Here is a 14,795-nt window from a genome sequence, read left to right on the forward strand (position 1 = left end):
AATACTGTTAATGAGTCACCTATTAACACCAACTGGTTTTGATTTACTGACCAGTTACAAATGCTGATGTGTCTGGTTAGAGGATTTCCACTGAACTTGAACTTTAATGGCAGACCTAATTTTTTTAAGATAGGTAGCTATTTGGTTTTGGAAGAATGGAATGTTCTCTTAGGATGCTGGCAAAGTGATTGCAAATCAAAACGGCAATGAGATACCACCTCACACCTGTTCAATTAGCTGTTATTAGCAAGTCAGGTAATAGCAAATGTTGGAGAGGCTGTGGAGAAAAAGGAACCCTCATACACTGTTGGTGGGAATGTAAAGTAGTACAACCATTATGGAAGAAAGTATGGTGGTTCCTCAAAAAACTGAAAATAGAACTACCTTATGACCCAGCAATCCCTCTACTGGGTATATATCCCCAAAACTCAGAAACATTGATACGTAAAGACACATGCAGCCCCATGTTTATTGCAGCATTGTTCACAGTGGCCAGGACATGGAAACAACCAAAAAGCCCATCAATAGATGACTGGATAAAGAAGATGTGGCACATATACACTATGGAATACTACTCAGCCATAAGAAATGATGACATCGGAACATTTACAGCAAAATGGTGGGATCTTGATAACATGATATGAAGCGAAATAAGTAAATCAGAAAAAAACAGGAACTGTATTATTCCATACGTAGGTGGGACATAATAGTGAAACTAAGAGACATTGATAAGAGTGTGGTGGTTACGGGGGGGAGGGGGGAATGGGAGAGGGATAGGGGGTGGGGAGGGGCACAAAGAAAACAAGATAGAAGGTGACAGAGGACAATCTGACTTTGGGTGGTGGGTATGCAACATAATTGAACGAAAAGATAACCTGGACTTGTTATCTTTGAATATATGTATCCTGATTTATTGATGTCACCCCATTAAAAAAAATAAAATTATTAAAAAAAAAAGTTTTTAAGAAAATATCGGAAATGAGGGCAGAATTAAATGGGAGTGGAAGCAAATGAGAAAATTGTAGATCAGAAGTCAAGTTCTTCTTCTTCTTGGTGGAAGAAATCCATAATCTAGGTCACAAGTTAACATCTCTCATCTTTTCCCCGCGGCTTCCTTTAATAACAGACAAAGGTTTTTATGCTACGTTAAGGATATTTTGAATATGAAAACTGGACATAACACTAGCTTTTTCTAATTTAGTGTGATTGAGTTTTTAGGCTTTTCATCAATGACTGAGACTGGTGGGGATCCTGAAAGATAATGTAGATAAGAAATAAAAAGAAAAACGTAAACAGCAGTCTGGAGCAGGGTAAGACACGGTGTACTTTCTTAATATAGTTTTAGATGAGGAAAGTATATTTGATAAACCTATTGGATAAACCTATTATTTTCAAAATTGTCCATGTAATCAAAGCGTATTGTTGACCCGAGCAAGTGAATTCATTTTCATCTTGTGCTATCTACCCATTTCACACTGACCTGCTGTCACCCTGATAGTTCAGTCTCAACTATATTTGGGAAAGTCTATCAGTCATGTCATTTTATTTTACTTTGTTTTGATTTTAGCAAATGGAGCAAATGAAATTTATATTTATTTGTAATCTAGCATGCTTAGAAAAGTAAGTCTCTAACCTAAATGGATATAGCATAACCTGAGCACTACCAAATTATGTGGTTCGAGTTTACCATGACATTATGAAATAATTTCTCTTTCTCTTAGGTTTCTGGAAGAAAAACATGCTTTTTAGTTAATGAGCTAAGAAATTTGGAGGGAAACAGCAATACTGACACCTTAGTGTCTTCTTATAGTATCATAAATTTGATCATTTTAGTTAAAATTGAGGGGGCCTATGTAAACCTCTGAGTTCATAAGAATAATAATCTTTTAACATGAAATTTGAAGTGTTGTAAACAATTCTTTGCTGTATTTAATTTGCTTTCAGTTATAAAAATACTTGGAAAAATTAATTTTTAACTTTGTGAAAATAGGAAATACTTATCTAAGTCTAGAATCCAGTTGGGCACTGGTGCTGTGGAGGAAAGAAGGGATAATTCTCAAGGTAGCAGATGATTGCTTCCTGTGGTGTCTAACAGATATGTCCTATTGCTAGACAGAGAAAAAAGCAACTGGAGCAGCAGGGGGCATGCTTACAAATACAAGGGAAATATAATTATGTTGCTCTTTCAGCTTATTGTGAAAGGTTTCAAAAGGATGCTTTATGTTTGCAGCTATTCTTCCATTTACTCAGGTGAATGATAAATCTTGTAAACTTGGTAGTACAAGCCTCAGATTAGCTCACAAAAGTTGGGGGACCAGGGAATGTGCACATACTCCAGTACTTTCAGCCTTTTGTATAGTGCATTTTCACCAATGAAATAAAAGTTCGTTTTGCATCTCATTTGCATAATTGAACAACTTTCTTTGACTTATCGTTTGCTTTTCTGATGTTCTTGTTTAATAAAAAAAATATCAAATGCTGCTTTTTCTTTTTTTTTTAATAATTTTATTTTTTTAATGGGGTGACATCAATAAATCAGGATACATATATTCAAAGATAACAAGTCCAGGTTATCTTGTCGTTCAATTATGTTGCATACCCACCACCCAAAGTCAGATTGTCCTCTGTCACCTTCTATCTTGTTTTCTTTGTGCCCCTCCCCACCCCCTATCCTTCTCCCATTCCCCCCTCCCCCCCCCCATAACCACCACACTCTTATCAATGTCTCTTAGTTTCACTATTATGTCCCACCTACGTATGGAATAATACAGTTCCTGTTTTTTTCTGATTTACTTATTTCGCTTCATATCATGTTATCAAGATCCCACCATTTTGCTGTAAATGCTCCGATGTCATCATTTCTTATGGCTGAGTAGTATTCCATAGTGTATATGTGCCACATCTTCTTTATCCAGTAAATGCTGCTTTTTCTTATTGCTTTATATTCTTTCTGAAAGATCTTCTAATTTTTGTGAGCAGTATATTTGGCTCCTAGGATAAAAGTGGTCTGGTTAAAGTATGCTGGCAACTTAAAATTATATTTTCAATCATAGTATGGTTGAAGAAAACATATTGTGTTTTTGTTTGACTTTCAATCTGATGAAATATTTGTCTAGAAGAAAATTATACTTGATTATTTATTATCCTAAAGACTTTCTTCCTTTTCCATCTATCTCCTCACAATTCAAACTAACTCTCTTTTCATCCCGTGTCTGAAAAGGCAATAAAAACCTCTGAAAGTAGTTTACAATTAGCATTAAAAGGGAGATAGAGATGACTACAATTTAGTGCCAATGTATCTGATTCACTGATTGGATTGATAATGCTTCCCATTTATGGGGATTACAAGAGCAAATGTAATCATTGCCATTCCTACCAGTGCTCTGCGTTCAACTTACCTTTTGAGAACAGCAATATTATAAAATTTAACATCATACTTGGTAGAGACGTGGAGTAATACTTTTATGTAAAAACCTGACCAGAGAGAAAGAGAAGTAAATTATGCAAAAGTTTTTATTTGCTTTTATATAAAATTAACTTTTACTAAGTTAACTTCTGGAAGGCAAATCCCCAAACACATGGTAGCTCATCTTTACCTTTCTGCTAGAGGCCCTGAGAGCCCAATGGGTTACCTCCTTTCTCTCAGACATCCTTGCTGAGAGCTATTGAAATTTAAATGAACTGTCTCTTAAAGCAATTTTGATGTACTGAAACCGACTCAATGATACGCTTGAGAGAGACTGGATTTTTAAAAAATGAAGACAATTTGCTTTTTGAAATTTTTTTTTTCTCAAAGGCTTCTATATATTAAGAAACATTTTTCTTATGAGACCACAGGTTGTTGGTCTGATATCTTGCTTTTTCATACCAGTATGAGATTAATAGTACAAACTCTAGAATTAGTTTAATACATTCAATAAGCATTTGAAATAATTCTAATTTTCCAAAGGAACATGCTAAGCAGGTTCTTCTAAAAAACTCTATAGTATTGCACTTATATAGTTAGGCTTTTTTAAAAAAGTAGGTATCTTTTGCTTCCATGAATCCTCTTCTAAAATTGAATTTCATCGAGCTCTGGGTTTCTTGAAAGTACATCTTGGCTTTATATTGTATGATATTGACAAGTTAAAAACACTGTAAAGTGATCACACATTTTTCTGTTTCTAAGTCTGTTCCTACATGAAGTCTGGAAGGTTTATGCTTTCTCAGCACTGGTTAGATGGCAAAGAGCTATTTTCCCAACCTAATGTAAATCCGGGCCACCTATATCCTGCTCTTTAAAACAGACCCTTTTCATGATAGTGCTCCTCCATTTAGGCAGGTGCCCCAAACACATTCTCATCTGCCTAAAGTCCAAAGGAGGAAACAGACACTTATAAGAAATACTTGAAGAGGGTCAAGCTAACTACTTAACTCTCCAATCTCTACACCTGTATCAAGTCAGAGCATAGAACACCTTGTACTCCGGAAGGACTATTTCACCGTGTCTTCATTCTGGCATATTTTATAAGATGTTGTTTTAGTCAGCTCCAGTTGCTGTAACAAAATACTATTGACTAGGTGGGTAGTTTAATCAACAAAAATTTATTTCTATAGAACTACCTTATGACCCAGCAATCCCTCTACTGGGTATATACCCCCAAAACTCAGAAACATTGATATGTAAAGACACATGTAGCCCCATGTTCATTGCAGCATTGTTCACAGTGGCCAAGACATGGAAACAACCAAAAAGCCCTTCAATAGATGACTGGATAAAGAAGATGTGGTACATATATACTATGGAATACTACTCAGCCATAAGAAATGATGACATCGGATCATTTACAACAAAATGGTGGGATCTTGATAACATTATATGGAGTGAAATTAGTAAATCAGAAAAAACCAAGAACTACATGATTCCATACATTGGTGGGACATAAAAACGAGACTAAGAGACATGGACAAGAGTGTGGTGGCTACCGGGGGTGGGGGGGAAGGGGGGCACGGGAGGGAAGGAGGAGAGGGGGAGGGGAAGGGGCACAAAGAAAACTAGATAAAAAGTGACGGAGGACAATCTGTCTTTGGGTGATGGGTATGCAACATAAGTGAATGACAAGATAATCTGGACATGTTTTCTTTAAATATATGTACCCTGATTTATTGATGTCACCCCATTAACATTAATAAAAATTTATAAAAAAAATTTATTTCTATAATTTTGGAGGTTGTAAGTGTGAGATCAGTATGCCAGTATGATCAGCGTCTGCTGAGGACTCTCCTCATGCCCTACAGATAACTGCCTTCTCGCTGTATCCTCAGAAGGTAGAGGAGGCTCTTCCTATAAGGGCATTAATTCCATCATGGAGGATTCATTGCACGACCTTGTTTAAAACTAACTACCTCCTAAAGGCCCCGTTTTCTAATACTATTATATTGAGGGTTAATGCTTCAACATATGAATTTTGAGGGGACAAAAATATTTGGTCCATAACAAATTTAAAGATTTTCTTTAAATGGCAGCGTATAACATAATTACACTCGGATAGATGAGATAAATGAAAGCATAGCTCTTTGCTACTTACAGCTCCATATCAGAGAAGGTTGCCATTTAGGGGTACACAGGGGGTTGTATCCAGAGACAGCATAACAGCAAGCTGAAGCTATAGGAGCAAGCTTATGTATGAGGGGGGTGAGCTTAGGCAGCTTTTGCAGACTCCTTGTAAATTGGTTAATTTTAATAATTTTGTGGGCTCTAAGGCACAGAGACTTCTCTAGATGTTTGGTACCTGACTCAAATTAGGGCCAGTGCATAGTGGTCCAGATTGTGAGAGTCTAATAAGGGGAGGAGTTTAGGTGCAGACTCCTGACAAAGGGAAACTGAGCAGCCTCTAAGCAGGGCCTTAAAACTGAGTCAAGACAAAATTATAAAGGAGTAGGCAAAAGTAGGTTTACTGTTCATATGGTAAAGGATGTACAATTTATGATTATTACAATAGCTTTATTGTATAAGTAGTGACTTTGATAAAATGCCTCATTCCTAAATAATTAGAATCTTTTAAAATTGATTTTATAAGGGTGCCACTAATTAATATAATCATACAGGTTTCAGGTTCCCAGCTCACAATTCTGTATACCGCACTCTGTGTTAACTCCACAAGTCAAGTCATTGCTGTCACCATTTTCCCTCTGCCTCCCCCTACCAGCAATCACGTTGACTGTTCTTATGAGGTTATTTTTGTCTTTTTGTTTTTGGTTTTGCTCTGTCCCTCCACCTCCTCCCTTGCCCAGCTGCCTCCCCAACTTGACAGCCGTCAACCTGCTTTTTATGTATGAGTTTGTCTCTGTTTTGCTTGTTAGTTCATTGAGTTTATTAGATTTCACATATGATTGAAATCACATGGTACTTGTAGTATTTCTCTGGTTAGAATCCTTATAGGTAGACCCAAGCCATGGGTATTTAAAAATCTCTCTAAGTGTTCCTATTTATTTATTTATTTGGTGAGAGAGATAGATAGACAGACAGAGACAGACAGGAGGGTAAGAGATGAGAAGCATCAACTCATAGAAGTGACATCTTAGTTGTTCATTGATTGTTTTCTCATATGTGCCTCGACCAGGGGTCTCTAGCCAAGTCAATGACCCCTTGTTCAAGCCAGTGACCATGGGGTTAAGTCTATGATCCTATGCTCAGCTGATGGTGACCCTATAAGCTGGTGACCCCGAGCTCAACCTGGTGAGCCCGCATTCAAGGTGGATGAACCCATGCTCAAGCCTGAGACTTTGAGGTTTTCTACCTGGGTCCTCAGCATCTCAAGCTGACACTCTTTTCACTGCACCACTGACTGGTCACGCATTTAGGTGTTTTTGATATGCAGCTAGTATTGAGAACTAGGTGGGATTAAAAGAAGGTTTCAAAATTATCACTTGCTTTCTAATTTTAAATAGTAGTTCTATTTCATACTAAATAGCCTCACCCCACAATCTATTTTCTTTAAAAAACTGTGTAAAACATACTTAATTTTTAGTTCTTATCTAAGATATGACATTTACACATCTGGAAATGGGTTAACCAGCTTATAATTTTTAATTGCTTATAAATGAAACCATTAATTAGATTTTCAAATTTTGTCCTCCAAAGTCATGAAAATGTGTAATTCTCTCCTGAGGCTATTTCTATTTTAAGTAAATGCATTATAAATTGACAAAGCAAAGGAATATGCACTAACTGAAATTCATATCCTGTAAATTACAGAATAAGTCAGAAACCTCATTTTTCTCCAGGATATATTGTTGTACACTTCTTGTCTACCGTCCTGAACTTTTTATGTAGACATTAAATGCTTTGAAATCCTCAGGAATCTTATACATGTTGGAAAAAAAAATAAGCATCTTGCTGCATTCACATAAAAGTCACGCTTTAGATATTCCTGTTGGAGTTCTAAAAGTATCATATCATACTGAAAGGGAGATAGAATAGATTTTTTGTAGAAAGTTAATCAAGAATTGAAAAAAAAAGATGTTTTAAATGATTGAAAATACTTAATGAGTATATAAAATAACAGACTATAATAAAAAATATGGTTCCTCCTGATATTTCCTCTTATGAGAGATATGATAAGTTAGAAAAAAAATTTTGATAGAGAAAGTGATTATTTTACTCTGAGAGTAAGATTGGGGGTGGGTGAAACTCAGCTGGAGACAGCCAAATACTCTCCAAGGTTTCAAGGAGTTGGTGGTTTTGGGTCACCAAGAAGAAATGTGTACCCTGTCTCTGAAATAGAATCCTGAAGAGGTGGAAAGATATGAGAAGTTTGTAGTAACCAAGGTAGAAAGCGATCTGCCCCCTGTTTTCAGTCTTAGAGTCTTGGGATGTGGCAAAGCTTCAGAGAGTGAATGGCTGCTTAATGATTCCTGGGTCACTAAGTGCTACGGATTGGATGTTTCTGTCAAACTCAAATTCACATGATGTCATGCAAGCACCATTCTGTGGGTGGTGCTGACAAAGCCTGCAGCGTTTCCTTCTGTCACTGATTTGCTCTTGTGACTATTCTTCTGGTCATTGGGAACATGACTGGCTGCGCATGTCTCTATATACGCGGGTCACAGTGTCTTCTCAGAACTTGCTTTGTCTCATTTTCTGAGGTATCTGTAACACTTTTTGAGTATGCTCAGACTTTCGAATTCCACACATCAGTGATATTTCTCCTCAGTTTTTTGAAATTATAATAGTGTTTTGATTTTTCTATTTGGCCAACTGAGTGTGTTAATGAAACAAACTGATTAATTACCCATTCTTATCCTATTGAATAAATGAACATTCTCTAAATAAGGAAAACATAGTTGCAAAAATTAAAAATGTAAATAAACCTGTTATGGTGTTTTGGGGGTTTTTTTGGTTTGTTTTTGCAGTGAAATTGAAATCAATGACAATTTATTACTGACTGGCACTGAACTAAGGACTGGAATTTGGGAGTCATTGCTCTTGATGAACCCATTTGTTCTCCCAGTTTCAATGATGCCCATAATTCTAACATATTTAGAATGGGGATTTTCTTTTTCTGAGGTTCATCTTATTTTTGTAGGGCATTCATTTTTTTTTTTTTTGTATTTTTCTGAAGCTGGAAACCTGGAGAGACAGACTCCCGCATGCGCCCGACCGGGATCCACCCGGCACGCCCACCAGGGGGCGATGCTCTGCCCCTCCAGGGCGTCGCTCTGTCGTGACCAGAGCCACTCCAGTGCCTGGGGCAGAGGCCAAGGAGCCATCCCCAGCGCCCGGGCCATCTTTGCTCCAATGGAGCCTCGCTGCGGGAGGGGGAGAGAGAGAGAGACAGAGAGGAAGGAGGGGGCGGGGGTGGAGAAGCAGATGGGCACTTCTCCTGTGTGCCCTGGCCGGGAATCAAACCCGGGACTTCTGCACGCCAGGCCGACGCTCTACCACTGAGCCAACCGGCCAGGGCAGGCATTCATTATTTAACAAACACAATCCAGTCCTGTGCTTTGCATCAAGGACATAGAGAAAAAAGACCGGGCTTCCAGAAACTTACAATCTGTAAACAGATCATTTTTTAGTTGAATCCTATTGCTACTGACTCATGATCTTGGAAATAACCATGTTTATCAAACACATATGAAAGAGAAATATAATGCATATCATCTTTTAAAGCAGTTAACCCATTACCCATATTTTGAGAACACTTTCAATTCTATCTTCATTAAATTCTCATTTATATCCATTTATTTTTACAAATAGAATCATCACTTTGATGATGAGTTTTACTCCCAATTTTTCAGCCCCATTGCTCTTTGACTATCATTGTATTGCTTACCTTCCTTGTCAAACTTTTTCACTGCTTCTGCCTTTACTGAAAACCAATAAGTTATTTTGCAGTCTTTCCCCCTTACTTTTCCCTTTTCTAATTCATTCTATTGGTTGATCTTCTTTTTGGTTTTTCAGTAACTTCTCACAAATAATAAAAGGGAAACACAACACAGTATCGGCAACACAATTCATATGTTGGTCTGCTCGTATCTCAAGGTACCACTGTATTAAGATTTTTCTACTGCTAAAATTGGAGCTGGTTCAGAGTTCTATCAAGGATATATGAGCTTGAGCAAAAAAAAAAAAAAAAATAAGCTTCAGGTGTGAGTGTTGTGACCTGATAAATACATGTTAGATGTAAGTACAAGGTCCTATGAGGTCATGAACGGAAAACACGTAATCCAGATGGGATGTGGAGGTTTCTGAAAGCAAGTGACACTGGAGACAATTTATGAAAAATGGAAAGGAGCAAGTCAATGAGGAATATGAGTAAAGATATTCCCAGAAAGGGAAAAGCTGATGCAGAGGCATAAACATGTGAGAAAGGATGCTGCTGCAACTCAAATGGAGAATTACTGCAACCCACTGGGGTTTGTCAGGTTGTTTACAGAGGGGACCCTCTGAGCTGAGTAACTGCATAGGCCACATGCAAAGTCCAGGAAATAGCCTCAATCATACATCTTGAGGACAACTTCAAATTTGAAGGTCCTCAAGACCACCTCTAGATTCAGTAATTCACTAGAACTCACAGAAGTCAGCTAGGCTATTACAGCCATGGTTATAGTTTATTACAGCAAAGGGTATAGATTCAAGTGAACTAAGGGAAGAGGTACATAGAGCAGGGTCAGGAGGGTCCAGGCAAAAAATCCCAGTTACCCTTTCCCCAATGGAATCTTGAGGATTCCACTCTTTGTTCCATTTAGTTGTGTAATTATTGATTGCTTTGCTTACATGCCCGACCAGGGATCAAACCCACAACTTTGGTGCCCTGGGACAATGCTTTATCCACTGAGGCACCCAGCTACCTGGTAAGGGCCACACAAGCTCCTTTCCAATAGTGCTTATGTCAGGTTTGCCATTGACCAAAGCAAGACATATGGCCCAGCCCATGATTTGTGTCGGAGGGGAATACTTTTAAGAACAAGGATACAAGGAGGATTATTAAGTCAATTTGTAAACAATCTACTCTACATTGTTTAACATTTTTATCTGTTTATTCTTTTATTAGTCAAAAATTTTTATAAGGAATATGTATCCCATTGTATTGCTGGGCTAACTTCTTTTTCTCTGGTCTTTTTCCTACCTGGCTCAATAACTCCATTGTGCCTACTACCTGGTTGGCTTCTTAGTTTTAAGAAAAGTGCTTTAGCTCTTTTTAAACTCTTTGCAAACTCTCCTCCTGTGTCATTTAAGTCCAGCCTTCAAAGATCCAATTTTTGTACAGAAACCGCTGATGAGATACATTTAAAACTAAAAAGGCTCTCTGCATGATAGAAATTCAGTAGACATCTCAATCTTTTTTCTCACAACAACACAAATATGAAGCTGAAAATGAATTCTCACAAAACAATAATAGTACTTTCATGTATTCAGTGTATAAACAAGGTTTGGGATTTATAGGCCACTTACAATAGTTTGGGGCCCATCTGCAGGTCCTCTGTTGTTGAAAATTTTATAGCACATTTGGAACAAAAACCTTTCAGAAAATGAATATTCCGAAACTGACTGGCACAGAAAGAGAACTGTGCTGCAGCTGATGATGAAAGGAAGCATGAACATTTTGAAATTGTATGTTTTTTTTAAAAATCAAGTTATGTAAAATTGCCCAGTTTTATTTTAAAAACCCAACAGAAATTCACTGCAGAGTTTTAAAACTGAAGTACCAGTGACAGCAACTCTAAAATCTGGAAAATTTTATGTAATGACTCATTTTGTTCTTGGGTGTGAAATTGGGTTGTGCACTCAGCCCAGGTGTAAGGGACTTCCCTGCCATGCTATGGTAGCAAACTGAAGATCTGGGTATAGAATGTGGTCTCACTGTATGATTCCTGCAAAGGGAGCAGAAGATGTGACCTGGTAGGTATAGCTATTCAGCAATGTAATCATATATTATATTTGGATCAATCACAGACATAATTAAACATCTCTGATACAGCACTGAGGTATGTGCTTGAGAAGGATTACCTGATAAAATACAGACATCCAGTAAAATTTGAATTTCGGATAAACAGCAAATAATTTTTTTTAGTAAAAGCATGCCCTTAATATTGCATTGGAGATATCTATGTTAAAAATTATTCATCTGGAATTCAGATTTCATGGGGGAATTCTGTACTTTGTTTTTCTATTTCTGAAAACCCTATCAGCTTAGAATAATATGAAGCTTAAGAGCCAGGACATATGTATACATGAAAAGTAGTATAAGAAAATGTATTGTGGTGGTTACCCTTAACACATATAGCCATAAATTCTTTGGCACTCCTTCACTGAGAAGTGAAGTCTATACCCTTTCCTTGAATCTGGTTGAATTTAGGGATTTGCTTGTAACCAACAGAAAGCAGAGGAAATCCTGCTGCATGATTACTGAGGCTGGGTCATGAATGATGCTACAGCTTCGCCTTGCTTGTGCAGACCCTCACTATAAGGAGACAACTATGCTGAGGCCCCTATGCTGTAAGGAAGCCCAGGCCATGTGGAGAGAGGCTCAAGTAGGTGCATCAGTTAAAAACTCCGGTTGGCTCAGTGGTAGAGCGTTGGCCTGGCGTGCAGGAGTCCCGGGTTCGATTCCCGGCCAGGGAACACAGGAGAAGCGCCTGTTTCTTTGCCCCTCCCCCTCTCCTTCCTCTCTGTCTCTCTCTTCCCCTCCTGCAGCCAAGGCTCCATTGGAGCAAAGTTGGCCTGGGTGCTGAGGATGGCTCCATGGCCTCTGCCTCAGGTGCTAGAATGGCTCTGGTTGCAACAGAGCAACACCCCAGATGGGCAGAGCATCGCCCCCTGGTGGGCATGTTGGGTGGATCCTGGTCGGGCACATGTGGGAGTCTGTCTGACTGCCTCCCCGTTTCTAACTGCAGAAAAATACAAAAAAAACAAAACCAAAACCCCCCCCAAAAACCCAACTCCAGTGTAAGTCCCACTGAGTTTACTTCTTGATGATACTCTCTCTAACCATCAACCACTAGGCATATGATGAAAGTCACCTCCAGATAGTTCTGGCCCTCAGCCACTGAGTAACTACCAGCTGAAACCCAAACAATTTTCATTGTGTACTATCTCTGTTCTTGACCTACATCATTTGAAAGCATAGTTCTAAGTGACTAAATTTTGGGATAATTTGTTGTTATGCATAGTGACTGTAATACACAGGTTAAGTACAAAGTGAATGGTTAACATAATATGTGCTATAAGAGTTTAGGGGAGGAAGCCATCACCAGACTTATTTTGGGATGGGGCTTCCCTGCTCAGCCCCTCCCCCACACTTGAAAAATAAGGCTTGATGGGAAGTGTAGGACATGAACAATGAGAAAGGAAAGTGTGGCAGCACAGTTAATGGCAAAGATCCTTGTTCTTTTTCTTTAAAATTTCTTCTCTTAGAATAATTGCAATTTAAAATAAATCACCTTACAGAGCACTTTAAAAAAGATCAATGGTTGAATGAAAGAAGGCAGAAATTAAACTCCCATCTTAACTTCTGGGCTGTGCTTCTGAGCATCCAAAGATAAACTCTTACAGCTGTTCATAGGACTTAATGGCCTTGAGGAAGACTGATAAACTGAGAAATGACTGTAAGAATTTTGAATTAGTCACCTTCTAGGTGACCTAATCACTTACATTTTCTTTAAAATTTTGAGACAAGGGCACCCTAAAGTGTTCTTTTAAAAGAATAAAAATGTTTTATGGAAGAACAAAATAATTTGGTGAGAAGATGAGAAGAAACTTTTATCCCCCATCTCTCTCTCTCTTTTTTTTTTATTTTTATTTATTTATTTTTTTAGTGAGAGAGGGAGAGAGAGACAGACAGAAACAGACAGACAGAAGGGAGATAGATGAAAAGCATCAACTAATAGTTGTGGCACCTTAGTTGTTCATTGATTGCTATCTTATATGTGCCTTGACTGGGGAGCTCTAGCTGAACCAATGACCCCTTACTCCAGCCAGTGACCTTGGCCTCAAGCTGGTGACCTTGGGGTCATGTCAATGATCCCACTCTCAAGCTGGTGACCTTGGAGTTTCAAACCTAGGTCCTCAGTATCCCAGGCTGTTGTTGTAACCACTGCACCACTACCTGGTCAGGTAGAAGAGCCTTTTCTTTATGCTTTAATGCCTTTGGAGAAGTCTCCCAAACTGCTAAATGACCAAAAATAAAAACAAAAGAGAATATTTTGCCTCTATTTGCTGGAAGATTTTTTTGAGAGCTACCATGTGCAACTATTGTGGGATAGATGCTGAAGATTGAATCCTTTTCTTTGAGGATTTTACAATGTTATGTAGTAAGGTACCAAAAAATGGAAAAATTAATATTAATATTTTAGGAGAGGAATGTGGGAGTTTTCTGGCTTGCAGAGACATACTGTGTAGGAAACCCCTTTTACTAGGAAGCTTAAAGGGCATTTTATAATTTGGGCTAAGCATACAGAGAAATTTTGTGAATATGATTTGATACTTGTGTGTGATTTGCACCAACTCAGGATGGACGATAATATTGTGTTATAAATAAAAAAAATTTTGTGCTAAGTTTTGAATAGGAGTAGAGAGGAAACTTGGATCCTCCTCCCTACCCCTGCACCTGTGAGAAAAAAGGATAAACACCTCACTAGGTGCGGGGGGGGGGGGAAGAAAAAATTAAGCAAAGCCTTTCCATTCTCTTTTTTTAGTGGGCCATTCACAAATGCTTATCCTCTGGTCATGTAGGTTCCTCCTCCCATCTTGAAGGTGTGTAGTTAATGTATATACCTCTAGACAAAGGGATGGCAAATGAACACTAAAAGATTTAGGAATGGCTTTTAATAAGTAAAACAACATTTTTTGCTATTACATTACCTTATAAGTTTTAATATGTGGGATTACTTTTTATAAATCCTATAGACAAATGTTATAAGCTTGCTAATGATTGTGTCATCTTCCCCTCCTCCTCCTTTTCCCATCAACCTGTATGTGATCAAAGGTATATAACCTGCCTCAGGGCTATAGTCTGGACAGCATGATTTGGGTCAGCTATGCCCCGTGTTAGTCATATGCGGCTGGCATATTAATAAATCTCCTCCTTTAATAAAACTTCTTAGAAATTCATTTGGACTTGGTGTCTCTGCGTGAACCTGGCGGAATGGTACTATATAACAGTTAGATGTTTATAATGTAAAGAATGTTTGTACATTACTCAAAATAAAGCTAAAACCTAGCAATTTCTATTTACTTATGTTGCAGTATACTTTTTATTGTAGGAGCGGACTTTGGGGGACATGGTGAGTTAGATGTTATGAGAAAACACTCC

This window comes from Saccopteryx bilineata, chromosome 5 (assembly GCF_036850765.1).
Source record: "Saccopteryx bilineata isolate mSacBil1 chromosome 5, mSacBil1_pri_phased_curated, whole genome shotgun sequence".
Taxonomy (NCBI): Eukaryota; Metazoa; Chordata; class Mammalia; order Chiroptera; family Emballonuridae; genus Saccopteryx; species Saccopteryx bilineata.